General features: G+C 33.8%; 1 protein-coding gene across 1 annotated transcript in view; it reads right to left on the bottom strand.

Annotated features, from left to right (window-relative positions):
• LOC133850563 (uncharacterized) overlaps positions 1-14,856 on the bottom strand; it is a 37,023-nt gene extending 22,167 nt beyond the window's left edge. Inside the window, exon 1 of the mRNA XM_062286690.1 lies at positions 14,829-14,856. The gene's annotated coding sequence lies outside the window, so the exon portion shown is untranslated. The remainder of the gene's footprint in view (positions 1-14,828) is intronic.
• Positions 14,857-15,095: the final 239 nt, after the last annotated feature.

Genomic DNA, 15,095 nt, shown 5'->3' with positions numbered 1-15,095 from the left:
TTAATTAAATTCTTACAATCAATTTGCCATGAAATGGCCGCTGAATGGGGGAAGCTCGCTTCCAATTGATTTGCTGGTGGTTTTGTGGTACCTACACACACACTCACACTCACAATGTATGTGTGTATTGCGGTGTGTGTGTGGCCAGTGTTACAATTTTGCTGATGCAGTTGAATTTTAATGAAAGCGCTTTTATATATGGTATACATATATATATATATTTTTTTATTCGCACAGAAAATTGAATTATAGCAGACAGAGTGAGAAGAGAAACATGAGAGTTGAGGAGCAGGGAGAAAAAATGCAAGACTTGTTGAGATTTTCAATTTCTATTGAACTTGTGTGTGCGTGTGTGTGTGTGACTGCAAATTGAAAAGTAGCTCTGAATAAAAATGAAATGAAAATCAGGAAAATGAATAAAGCAAGCAGCAGCAGCAGCCACAATTTTCGTATTGGTGCCAAGAACTCAGAACTATGAAATTGAGTTAGCTGGATTTTGACTTTGATGCACATGAATTATTCAACTGAAAAAATGTGCAGCTGGCTTAGCCCTTAGCTCTCTCTCTTACTCGATGATAACACTAATTGAAATGAAGAGCTTGACGGACTTCATCTAAATGATATTAATAGCAGGAAAGAAAGCTTCAACCGAGTGTACTCAACTGTGAAATCACTTATTTTGAATAAATGGAAAACTGTATTCTTAAAATATACCAAATTAAAATCCTAAAATAAACCGAAAGTTATATTTGCAATACTATTTCATTTAAAATATAACATAGAGTACAAATATGTGTGATGTATTATGATAACTCTTGACTACTCAATGCTCTAAATATACCGAATACTATATTTGGTATATTAATATACTATTCCATTTAAGATAGACATAGAGCTAAAATAATTCAGATGAATTATGATAAGTCTTTAGTATGCAATGCTCTAAATCTACCAATGGCTGTATTGTATATAAATATACTAATTCATTTTAAAAATACCAGAGAGTAAAAATAAGCCAGAGAATTATTGCATCTTTACGACTCAATGTTTTAAATATACCGAAGGCAATATTTGGTATATTAATATTCTTCTTGATATAAAATATACCATAGAGAAAAATATATCAGATGAATCATGATAACTCTTGACTACTCAATGCTCTAAAAGTTAAACCATTTTTTTAACAATTAAGTAGAGTATTAACTCTTCTGTTCAAAAAGCCATATTTGAACAAAGCCGCATTTAAAACTAAGTGTGGGAATTGCGCACAAATTTGCATATTCATCGTAAAAAAGGCAACGGGAAGGAGGGCCAAAAACTGAACTGAACTGAACAGAGATTATAAGTTTCACAACTCAATAATTAAAAGTAAACCGAACAAAAAGAGCAGTAAAAAATACAACAGCACAAATTATGATTAAATCGTGCCAAAGAGTAACGACAAATTGCAGACGATGATGTTTTTTTATGGTGTCAGAGTTGAGTTGAGAGTTAAGAGTTACCAAGTTTGTTGTAGCTCGTTGTCACATTTTATTTTTTTTTTTATATATTTTTGGGGCCATGTCAGCCTAAAATCCAAAAGCCTGAAGCCTCTCATCTTAAGCAGCTTATTACAAATTTCCATGAGTGTGAATGTGAGTGTGTGTGTGTGTGTGAGTGGACCCGTAATTTATTTCGGGTGTGTAAAATACTCAACAGGGTTTTGAAGTTGTGTAACGCGTCTCTTGAGGCAAGCGCAAGAGCAAAGCAAGCAAAGTGATTGCAAATAATTGTAATTGAAGATGCCAATTGTTTGCCAGCAATTAGCGTTGTCTGCATGTGTCGCACATTGCGTATACTTAATATTGAGTGATGCATGTGTGTGGGTTATTTAAATACCATACAACATGCATGTTTACGCCCGCATCTCAATCAATTTGTATTCACATATCTCTTTTATGGGCTTGGCCTTTAAATCAATCCGCAGCGACGACATCCGCTTGAGCAATTGACCTGCTTTAACATATTGTTTATCATTTGTTTTTAGCCAACTAATTAATGAGCGTCGATGAGTCAGAATAATTATGAAACCGACTAGCTAAATATTTATTTAAATTGAGATATTGAAATATCAGTTGTTACCATTTTGAGAGCTTCAACTCATAATTCAGATGTTGTTAAGTTTATATTTCCTTGCTTTAAATAATATGAACTTTAGTCTTGCATTGAAGTTTAAATCTCTTTTCTTTAAATCATAACTAAATCTTTTACTCTTGAAATTTAAAACTCATCTTTGGTTAAATTTATAATTCTTCCCTCTCAATTTCATTTGAGCTTTATTTTAATAAATATTCTCAACAATTTCGCTGGCAAAGTTTACTATTAACTTCTGCCACTTCATCTCTCCACTTTTAACTCTATTAATTTCATGGCGGGTTCGCTTCGCGCTGCAAAAATTGGATTATTGATATCATCATTGTAAGCTGTGTATTTTTTCGGGCGATATTCTTAAACACACACACACACACAGAAGTTGAAGGAAGCAAATAACTGGAACTTACTCTTTCGGCATGCTTAAATTCTTAATAAACGGCTTTAAATATATCGCAAAAAAGAAATAAAACTTTTTAATACCCCGCAAACAAAATAAAAAAGGGCGAAAAGCTGCAGAACGATGGCGCAACTTTAAGTCGCTGCCAGTTTTCTTCTGCCCTTTTTCCCTTTGTTTTTTCGGTTTTCACAGATCAACTCGCTGCGATGAGAGATGACGATGACGACGATGATGCTGATGCTGATGCTGCTGTTGGTGCTGCTGATGGTGTGGGTGGGGCGAGCAATGAGATATGTAGGGGGTCGGCATGAGTTGTGGAGGCAAAGGCATTTATTAACATTGCCAGGGCGTGGCAGCTGCTGCCAAAAGGTGTTAAGTGGCAGACACGTCGACGTAGAGCAAATGATGATGAGGCAAACTCGCTCATACGAGCGCGTTGAGCGTTGGCTTAAGCTTCCCCTTCCATGCCCCAATGCCGAAAATGAGCGCGTCGAGAAATCTGCGTAAAATTTACAGCACAGCCCCATAAATTACAACAAGCGCGGCAGCAACAACAAATAAATAATAAAAATTGAATGATAACGGGCGTGGCATAGTCGAAAGTAGGCTAAGTGATACCCTGGATGAAAAATGCTAGAAATTTCATATACAAATTGTGTAATAAATAAAATATATAAAGTAAAAAAATTTATATTAAATATTTAAGTGTATATAAAATATACAGATGTGGAAAATAATTATCCTACAGAGTTTAGATTTTTAAATGTGTATAAAGTTTTGATTGTAGATCAGAAGTACTTTAATTTTGAATTACATTTTAAACTTTTAGTTTGGAATAAGCTTTAAAATGTTATTAATATTATTTTAATAATTTTATTGAGAATATAAGCTATAAAACGTTTTATTTATATTACTTTATTTTTTTCATTTTATTACTTTAATAATCTTATCACAATAAATATATTTCCAAATTAAGAGTTTTAGATGTTATTGTGTTTCCTTAATTTTTAATATAATGAAATGTGGACTTTAAATTGATAACTTTATATTAAATTTTGCATTATTGCAAATTCAACTTTTCTTTACCTAACTTTACTTTACCAATACTCTCACTTATGTTTTAAAACTTTTAACTGCAGCTGCTTAATTATAAATTGACAATACTCTGATAATGCTTGTTCTTTAGATATATTTAATTAATCTTTTCAATAGCTTTTGAAAATCGGTCTTGTTAAGTTTGGTCTTGTTTTAAGCTACAATTGAAAGCTTTAAACACAAAAGAGAAGTGATTAACTTGATGTTTATTTGTTTCAATATAAATATTTTTATATTCATAGAATTCTCATAAAATTTGTAACATAATTTGAAGGCATTCTAGTTACCCGCTTAACAAGTTGCCAGATTTGCAGGGTACGCGATATGCCAACACAAGAAATATTTCTGAAAATATCTGCACCGTTACCAATTCTCCAAGGAGGCACCAGAGCTCTGGTGCCTGTAGCTGTTATTTTATTTTTAATGGCTAATTAAATTGGCAAGCGAAAAAGCGAGCAAAAGATGCGAGATGCGTCGCTGCAGCAGACTTAAAGTTGAAATTTCCAATTGAAAAAGTTGCGAGCGATGGCCAACCGAATTGGAAATTCAATTGGAAAACAACTGCTAACAGAAACGCATCAAACACACAAACACACACACACATACTCACACTTATAACGTCTACTGGCCACAAACACACAGACACTCTTTCACACACATACATACATGAGCAATCGCAGCACAAACATTTGCACAAAGTTACGGACAACGAGCTCTTGGCTGTGGTCAGAAATGCGAAATAAGAAAAGCGCTTTTAGAGCTGAGCAGCAAAAAAGCGACACATAAGATGCTATCTACGTATTCTGGTTACTGCAATTGGTTCTAGTTACTCTGTAAAGAGGAGCTTAACTAAGGAATGTCTGACAAAGAAAATGATGTTAACTAGATCATTATGAACAACTTTGAGCACAACAAATACCAGAAGAAGAAGTTGTTTATTAATTCCTATATTTACTAAACATATTTCTTAATTTTTGCAGTGCTGAAAAGTTTATTGTTTCAATATAATTTATTACATTTTTATATATTATGCTTGCTGCTTAAAATTCTCAATATTATAGCCAGAGCAACTAAGTTCCCAGGCTGCTCAAATAGTATTGCTTATTTATTAGATTCTAATAAATTTTTGTTTTTAATAAATTTTAAGCTAAAGCTAAAGCTGACGCTTATACAATTTCATACTATTCTCTACTCTTTTTTTGTTCGTACTTTAATTAATGTATGTCTCGACTGTCTATCGCTAATAGTTGCATGAACTTGTTTAACACCTCGTTTTAGCGGCTAGACTGACAAAATTATAGACTTTAATTAAAATGTGTATATGCATTTTGAATACAAAAGTCTTTTTTTCCATATTTGCTCATGGTCAATATCATCATCAAAATTCCAATCCTTTTATAAATTTTTGTTCTTGATTTCTATATTATTTTAATAAATTATTTATAAATCTTATAATCATATTATTTCATTCAATAAGATATATTTTGAATTGAATTTTAAGAACTTTATTATCACTGCTTAACAACTTTATTCATTTTTTCCTACTATTTCCAATTTGTTGAACTTATTGCTTATTGCTTTAATTTTGTATTAAATACTTTTGTTAGAATAATGTAAGTTTGAATATTATCAATCTGGCAGCATTAACAATGCTCTGCAAAGTTCAATCAAAATTGATTGTTCTTTATTCAAGACTAATATTAATATAATTATTGGCGTTCACTTTTGAATAAAACACAAACAATTTGGGTTTAAGTTGTCGTTGTAAGGTCATACGAGTGATAGCCAAGCACCTCCGTAAATAACTACTTACAGCATCAGTAGTTAAGATATTTTTTAGATAAATAAATATGTATGTTTTTAAGATATCTAATCTTTTTTAATCTTTTCTTGTGGCATACAAATCTTCATTAAAAATTCAAAACACTTCATTTATATTTTTTCAACTTGGATATACATTTTCGTAACAATATATTTTTTCATTAGAATAAGAACGTTTTTAAGATGAAAGTCAGCCAGTGCTTTAGAAAAAATTAGTGTTCATTTAAATGATATCTAATAGATTAATAAATAAAGAACGTTTTTTTTAGTTAATCTTCAACAATTCTAGTAAACATATTGCTAGCAGTTGTAGAAACTGTAACTCGCAGAACTCTTAAAATGCTTCCTCGCTCCGATATTGATCAAAATTATAGCTTCTCTTAAGCCCAACCTTATTTGCTGCCTAATCACGCGCTCATCTCTAGCTGCAAATGCATTTGGAGACGTTCAGGAAAATTACGTCAGTGGCTTGGCTCAAATACACACGGAAAGAGACACACACAAACACAACTCTAACACACACACACACACACATAGATAAGTGACTGCTTGGGTGCTTAAGAGATAGAGCAACCAACACACATGCCTCGATGGGCAAACAGTGCGTGTGTCTATCGCTTTGGAGCAACTATGTGTGTGTGTGTGTGCCAAATACGTAAAAGCAGAAGCAGCAGACTAAGTTGGCAATGTTGCCATGTACTCTCCCCTACCCTCTCTGTCCACCACTTTACTGCTGCCTTTGCCTCTGATCGCTGCCTCGGTTGCTGCCAATGACGCAGACGATTGAATCTGGCCTCAAAAAGCCATCGAAAGAGCTTTGGAAGGAGGAGGAGGCGAAGGAGGAGAAGAAGGGGAAACAACGTCGCGACGACGCGTTGTGCGAGAATTGGGTCAAATGCCGCATTTTTGGCCTGCAGCTCTAGCTTGCTGCCTGCTGCCTGCTGCCTGCTAACGGTTAATGTTATTGCGCTTTTGCCATTTATCGCTGGCCATTGTTCTTGGCCGTCCCTCTTCCCTGCTCTCTCTCCAACTGAGATTTGTTGCCAAAGCAAGAGTTGACTCAAAGTCAAATAGGCGCACACACAAAAGTCAAACGGCAGCCGCTTGGCTTGAATTTACTTTACGACTCCATTGTAAACGGCATAATGATGGAGTCGAAGTCGCAGTTGGAGTTGGAGTTGGAGTTGAAGACACAGTCGAAGTCAAGATTGTGTCTCGTGTGTATGTTTGTTGCTCAAATTTGTTGTTCAGCAAATTGTGTGCACTTATGATTAGAAATTTTGTGAAATTTGCTACCGTTTGCCTGCCTATTATGATTAGTTTGTTTATTTGCAGCCTAATGGAAAAAGGTCGTAAAGCTAGTCGAAGAATTCACTTATAAATACATATAGTCTGTGTGTAATCAAGTGTGGCTGCACATCAAATGTCATCAATGTATTTGGAAATAAATTTATTAAGATTTCGTTTGAATTCAAACTGGAAATGGCATTAAGCCAAAGGAATTTAATATAGCATATGATAAGAAGAATTGTCTTTGTCTTTCAATTACACAATAATAATATCCATACTCATCATATGTCTTCAGGAGATATTTTTTTCTGATGTCATAAACATGTCAACAGTTGTTGATAAATGAGTTTATAAGTTTTGGTTTGGCTAAAAAGGAAAATCATTATTTTGATTTTCTTTGTTTCAATATAAATCTTTTTATGTAAAAAGTTAACCTTTGCTCTTTATTTTGTATTATAAATTCACACTAAAGAATTGCGAAATATGAACATTCTTTCAATATAAAAATATGTATGTCTCAAATTATTAAGGAAATTTGCAACCAGAGACTTATATAGTCAGGGCTAACGCTAAGTCAGTAGTCTTTAGTGTTATATTATATTATATATATTATATATAGTGTTATATTATAAAGCTAAAATTTTAAGCACTCAAAATAGAAAACATTCTTTTAATTTTGTTTGACTTCTCATAAATATTTGTAGGCAGAAATTACCCTCTGTTTTTTATTTTGTATTATAAATGCACATTAAGCAATTGTGAATTGTCTTTCTTTATATATGGAAAATGATATATTATGTCACTAATTAGAGACCTTTGTAGACTCTACTCTAAAGTTAAGATTGCAATTTTAAAATATTACTTTACTTTGTATAAAAAAAATTAAAATAATATAATATACATATGTATATAATTGAATATAAGGAAGAAAGTTAAAAATATAAATAAATATAAGGAAGATTACATAATATTAAGTTCAAATAAAAATAAATATTATCACTTTGCGGCTAATAATCGAGAGCTGAACAAAAAAAGTAGCTGATATGCATTGTGAGCACAATAAACAGCTTTTCTTCGGCCACTTTATGTCTATTTAATGTGCGATTTAAGCTCATTTTAAAGACAGCAGCTGTTTGGCCCCAGAAAGTGTTGGGCAACTTCAATTGGCCATAAAAAGGAAGCAACGCTCATAACGCTTTGAATCCTTTAAAGCAAATTCCTGATTTTATGCGCAGCTTTTTCCCCTCATTGTTTGTGTTTGAGGTAAAAGTTTTGCGCGGAATTTTTTTTTTGGGGAGAGGGAGAAAAGCAAGTCTGGGATTTTATTATTAAATTACGCATTATTAGGATGCTTAAAAAGTAATGTTGTTTGGCTGCTAAACGCATTCTTGTTATCGCATTGTATGCAGACATATAGAGTAAGTATAAAACGTAGCGGCAGCTATTAAAGTTTAATTAATTTGTGCAACAAATTTTTCTGGGGCAAGTCTGTAGGATAATAATTATGATTACTTTCATTTAATAAACGTCATCATTATTAAAATTAATTTGATGGCGCAAAATTGCTGCTGACGTCATTGTAGTCCCTTCTGGTTGCTGCTTCTGGTTGCTTGGTTGCTGCTGTTTTTGTTGCTGCTGTGGCTTTAACAACATTTTGTGACAACCATTTGCCAGGGGCTATCAACTGAGCTGGCGTTGCAAACTGATTGGAGCGCAGTTTGTCGGTTGTCAGTTGTGTTTTTTCGTTACTGTTGTTGTTGTTGTTGCTTGTCTGCTGTAGCTGTTGCAATTAATGATGTTGCAGCCAGTGTGCCGAGAAATGCCGCAGGCAAACAATGACAACAACTCGACGCCTCAAACTCTCTCTCTTCCGTCGATTCGATATATTTCACTTCTTTTGCCAATTGAGACATTTTGCAAATTTAATGTTTTAATTAGTGCTGGCGCCTAAGCCAAGGGCCAACACATTTTCGACAGTCCTTTTTGTGAAATGAACTTGCCTGCTAAAATTTATGAGGCACAGTCAACATTTAAGCTTAACTGCCAACTAAGAACCCTCAACTCACCTACTCCCCTTAACAGTACCTGACCAAAGTGCTATCTGCAGCTCTACGTGTGCTCGGAGGGAATTTCGTTACTTTGGCTTGGGATAGATTACTCGGTACCTGATGCGAGCGTGGCTGGCATATGAACGAGTTGCAGTCTAACATAGAATATGTTGCACACACGCACACATACATGTGTCCACAAATGAAATGTTTGAACTAAATCCCATTTGTCACGCCTGCAACGAGCCGTCGTTCGGTGCTCGGTGCTCGACCTGCTCGGTTTGTCAGTCTCCATTGACCCGGCAATGCGCCTCGCTTCGCTTCGCTTCATCTCGCCTAGCCTCGCCTCGCCTCGCCTCATCGCACTCAGGTGCTACTCTCTAGGTGGATTTTGGCCCCATCGTAAAATCTAATATAAATGCAAACGCAAATGTCAAAAATTGTAAAATTAAAAATCACATCTGGCGGCGAGTCCTCAACATCGTCACCGCCACCGCCACCGCCACCTCATCGACTAGCAACTATTTTTGTACTATGCACATATGACGTATGCGCAACATTTTTCAACAACTGTCACATTACGTATACGCAATCAGTCGTCGTGTCGCCGGAATGTATTCCACATATTGACAAAAAATTTACACTGCAATGGCTGCTAAAATGAACTAGCTGCTTTTAAGTGCTAAGCTTAGGCGACTGTTGAGATACCCTAGGATTCATATGCGAACAGATAAGATTGATAAACTAGCTTAGTTTCAGAATGAATGATGAATAAAGTAAGTAACAATCTTTAGGAAAGCGTAAAGGAAATAAACTTTGAATAATATTAATTATAATAAAATTTGATGGCAGATAAGCATGTGATGATAGGCTTAGCAAAAACGTTGTTAAATAAAGTTCAGAATGAAATGACTAAAGATAACTTTAGGGTTTTATAAACGATTTAAAAATAAACAATCTTGATAAATAATTACTTTTATATTATAAATAAATCTGTATTATCCAATATTTAAGAAGTTATAAATTTCAGTATCGTCAGAAGAAGTTTATAATGTCATTACTTTTTTTATCGACTGCGATTAACAACAGAACAGCGTATAATAAGAAAACCTTAATATTGAATCCAATTTTGATTGTAAATCATTTATTAAAATGCATATGTTTTAAAGAGGGAAAACTTTAGTATTGATTAAAGTTATATTTTTAATTTAATATAATATTTTAGGACTATAAACAATGAATATAATTTTATGCAACTCTGAAAGTATCATAAAGTTAAGGTATTTTTTCGAAGCTACGCGCGTGCACAGCGAGATGTGTTTGAAGGGTTTTTACAATAAATGTCAGGAATGTTGATTGAATCGCTCGCTAGTTTGCATATCATATGAGTAAAATACATGAGTACAAGCATACCTCTACAGACATAGCAAACAAATGGTAAAATGTGTTTGGCTTATAATACAAAATAGCACAAAATTTTACAAATGCTGTCAACAATTTTATTGAAAAAAAATAACAGGAACAAGTCGAATGAAAATTTCATCAATATGAAATGTTTCTCTCTGCAAGTGTGAGTGCAAAAGAGAAAAGATAGAGACAGTCAAATGAATGTATATTGAAATATTGGGAAATATTTGGATATACTCGTAGCTATTCATGCATGAATTGGCTGTCACTGAATGATGAACCCTGCGATTGGGTAATACGAATTGGCCATGTATGCCATTGGGTCAGAGCACGAAACCAAATGTAGAATGAGGATGACAATGATGAAGATGATGAATTTACGAGTATAATTATTTATGCAACTTTTCGTATTTAAATTACAATGCGTCAAGTTTCATTTATATGCCATGTTGCATTTGGTTTTTAATTTACACACATTCGCTTACTCCTTTCTTCTTTGCGTCTGTCTGCTAAATGAATTTTATGTTAATTTATGCACAGACATCAGCAAAACTAAAGCACAGGTCGAGCTGAGGAACTCTTGCTCAACTTTTCATACACAGACTCATTGACACACACTTACACACACACAAACTCCCTCGCACACACCCATGAGTAATGCGAGTGTAACACACGCAACTCTGCTGCAAAACGGAAACGGAAATATGCGCAATTTTTCAACAAGACAATGTCTGACGTCGTCTGCGAAAAAAGGGAAGAAAAAAACCAAGTAGACACAGCAACAAGACAGCACAGAGTAGCAAAAAAAAAACGAAAACAAAGTAAATGGAAATGATAAACCGAAAAGTTTTGCCGGCGTTTTCTCAACTTTCTGCAGTTGCACAAAATTGTTTAAGTTTTTGCTTTTGAGTGTGAATTTGAATTTGAGTTGCCAGTTTGCTTTTGTTTCAAGTGCATTTTTTAATTTTAACTACGTTTATGTCTGCCATTTTTTTTTTTTGTTGGCCTTTGCATTTCGATATAATTACAGAAGTGCGTGCCAAGTGGACAGATAAAACGCTGAGCAGAACTCAAACCCAAATAAAACTTTTACACAATTGGGTCAATTAAAAACTTGTATTGTGGTTATGCAAAAATGCCTGAAGGAACTTAACTTTAAGCTGCCAGATAAATAGTTACACAACTCTTAATGCACTATTCTTATGTGAATTTTAGAGTTGGAGAATGAAACTTGGTTAAGGAAATCATGTGTGGTTTTTAATTCAATTTAAAAGGATTAAAATTACGTGCATCAATTATGTTCTACTCACAATCGAGTTGCATTTAGAATAATAAAATAATGTTGGAGCTTGAGAACTGCATTAAATAGATACACAATTGAAAAACAATAATTTTTATTGTCAATTTTGACTATTGCTATGATTTATTTGCTATATATGGCAGCGGAAGCAAGCGTGCATAAAGCTCACAGTTAAACTCGACTAGTTTGGCTGTAATCAATTTATTGCAATATGCATAAATACCACAAATCCAATAAATATGTCCAAATACATTTGCAAGGAAATTACGCTTTTAACAAATGACATTTTACAACAGCTTTTTTTTAGCGCATGTCTGTTTATACCCGCTACACATAGGGTAGAAGGGTATTATAACGTCGTGCCTGCCTGAAATTTATGTAACAGGTAGAATGAGGCATCTGGGACCCTATTATTTATTATATATTCTTGATCAGAATCAACAGCCGAGACGATATCTGTCTATCAATGTACCAAATATAGCCTTTGGTATATTTTTGGTATTTTTGTTATATATTAATTATGTATATTTTGCACTATGTGGAGTACTTCAGTACTATTCCAGTATATTTATTTGGTATATTACCGCACTGCATTGCCTATATTAAAATTGGGTACCAGGTATCTGGCAGTCGAGCACATTCGTGAGTCCTACTTGTTTTTTTATTCTGTTGTCTGTTGCAGTTGTACTTTAAAACACCGACATAAACAAAAAATGAACTCTGTACAATTTGAATCGTTAGCCTATTAAATGAGTTCAGCAAGTGCCATAAATATGCAGCATTAATTTTAAGCACTTTTCTGCATAAAACAATAAAAAATTGTTTATCAATTGCTGCCACAAGCACGCAATGCAACGAATGCATTCAAATGAGCCGCAAATAACAACATTTGTAAATATGAGACGAGAGTTCGAATATGTGAATGCATATTTATTTATGATGAATGCGGGCAAACGTCAAAAAAAGTCAGACAAAGTAAAAAAAAACACATTTTAAAAACAATATGCATTCAATTTATTACAATTTATGCTCCAGAATCTGAAACTGATTTTAAATATTCAACGTGAAGTTAAGTATCAAATTTGCACATTTTGCTGAGCTTTGAGTTTTGTAATGCGCTTTCAATTGCCGTTAAAATGCTAAAAGAATTTAATCAGATGAAAGTGAAAATCAAAAGGAAAATTTAAGCGATTTAATATTATTTGAGCTTAACACAATTCTGCATACAAATTTCTATGCTTCGATTAATTATCTGCTGACAGCGGGCCATCATCAGTCAGGCGGACATAATTTCACTCATTAATCACAAAATAGTTTTGGTTTATTATCGTTAGCTTTCTAATGAAGTGTCCACTTTTGTTTGTTATGCAAACAATGGAAAAATGTCATTAAATCAGTGCATAAAATGACACAACACAATCGCAATGGCAAATGCAATTGTGCAAATCAACTATAATATTAATTAGAGACAAAACAGAGAATAAAGCTGAGATAAAGAGAGAGAGAAAGAGAGAAGGAGGAGGGATAAACAAAGCAGGTCAGTGCATAAATTGCTAGAAAACGGCAAAAGCCGGAAGAAAAGACAACACAAATACTCGCGGATGAAAACGAAGCTTAAATGGAGACAAAGTGAGTCGAGACGCGGGGCGACAACTTCATGAATTGTGCAATGTGCCAACGAATGCGCCAAAAGAGTCTTTAACCAAGAAGAAATTGATGTTATTTAATGCAGACTATGAAATGCACTTGCTGAGAGGACGAAGTATTTTGAGAGACTATTTGGAGACTTAACTAAAAAGTAGTTGATGTAACATATAAACATATAAACCGATTTTGAATTAAGGCAAAACAGTGCTGTATTATTCTTAAAATATACAAAATTAATATACCGGAAAATACTAAAATATACAAAGAGCTGTATTTGGTATATTTACATACCACAGAGTGCGAAAAGTGCGATTTTAGTATAAAAATATACCACAAAAATACTAAAAGATACTACTCAATGGGTAGTAGATATTACAAGTTTTAAGCTAATGTGCTCCGCATTGACTTGAATTAAATCCACATAAATTGTGAAATGAGTAACGAAAATGTTGATTATCTTCACTCTGAGTTGACCTCACTTTTGCTAATCTAATTCTCTTTTATTCTCCCACTTTTGCTCCCACTTCCCGACTTCACTGAAGTACCTCCGGTTAGGGTGTTTAAGCGGCACCAAAAACAGACATAAGACAATAAATTAAAATGCAAATTTAAACGTAAATGAGTGCAAACCGTAAACACTTGCGACGCGTAGTCAGAGATATATCTTTAAAATACTGTGCAACTTGCAACTGTGCAACTGGCAACTGGTTACTGACAACTCAAGGCTGCACTGCAGCAAGTGGCGACAATGAGACTCCGCTGTGTCTACGCTGTGTGCATACATAAAACAGGAGCGGAGTCAGTGTTGCGACAAATTATAGCAAACTAAAATTGAGACTATTTTAGCAGCATAAATTAAATGCAGAATAAAGTCAATAACAATTGCTCACTCATCTTTCATAGAAAAACTTTTGCAATTATCTGCAATGTGTGCTTAAATTAAAAAGTTTGAGCAAAATTCACATAATTCTATTAAGTTGCATCATTTCAGTGTTTAACTCAAACTTTTCATTTAATAAATTAGAGTATAATACATTTAAGTTGAATTATAAACTGTATTCTATATTTTAAATACAAGTCTTTGCCATAATCTGGCCAAAGGGAAAATTGAATTGTGGAATTATAATTCGACATTGTATAGAGTTTAGATACAATTTACTCAGCTTTCTTAGTGTTTTAGAATATTTGAAAAATGTTGTATACTGTTGAGTTTAAAAGTCTTAAGCTTCAAATATTTATGCGAAGCAAAGTCAGCAAAGTTAATTCACTCCTTGTGTTATTTACAGTTCTAAAGAGCCACCCTCAAATACCCTCTACAAGCACAATCCGCTACTGCAACAGCAGACAGTTTAAACTGATGAGGCGGAAGTGACATGGAAAGGGAAAAAAAACTCAGCGATTGCTTCGGAAATGCCAAAGACTTGGCGACGACCAACTGACCCAAAAAATTAAAAAAAAAAAGTGAAAAAGAAAAGAACAAGTTGCGAAAGGGAGACAAGAACTAGATGAATTAGAATGTGATGCAAATCTTTTGATAGTAGATTGCCATTGAGATACAAGTACCATTGTATCTTGAAGATTGAGTTTGCGCTTGAAGGTCGCAAGCGAAACGAAGAAAGTGTTGAACACGCGCCAAAAAGCCAATTGGCTTTGGCCCTTGCCAGTTACCCAGTTACCACGCTTCACTTACCCAGACATTGCCTAATTACAATCAGTGTAGAAAACAAGTACAGAGCAGACTTACCTGGAAAAAAAGAGGAGAAATCAAATATTAATAAAGGCAAAAAATTATACAAATGCTATATTTTGTTTAATTAGTAATCAAAAGTTTTTACAATTATAGTTACGCAGTAGTTTTCTCATTTTTTGTTTCACTTTTTGAGCAGCGAAATGCAAATAAAACAAATCAGAAATCCCTTCGTTAGGGCCATGTAAATAAAAGAACACAAAGTGCCAG

This window comes from Drosophila sulfurigaster, chromosome 2L, assembly GCF_023558435.1.
Source record: "Drosophila sulfurigaster albostrigata strain 15112-1811.04 chromosome 2L, ASM2355843v2, whole genome shotgun sequence".
NCBI classification, from domain to species: domain Eukaryota; kingdom Metazoa; phylum Arthropoda; class Insecta; order Diptera; family Drosophilidae; genus Drosophila; species Drosophila sulfurigaster.
This window is presented reverse-complemented; position numbering and strand designations above follow the sequence as displayed.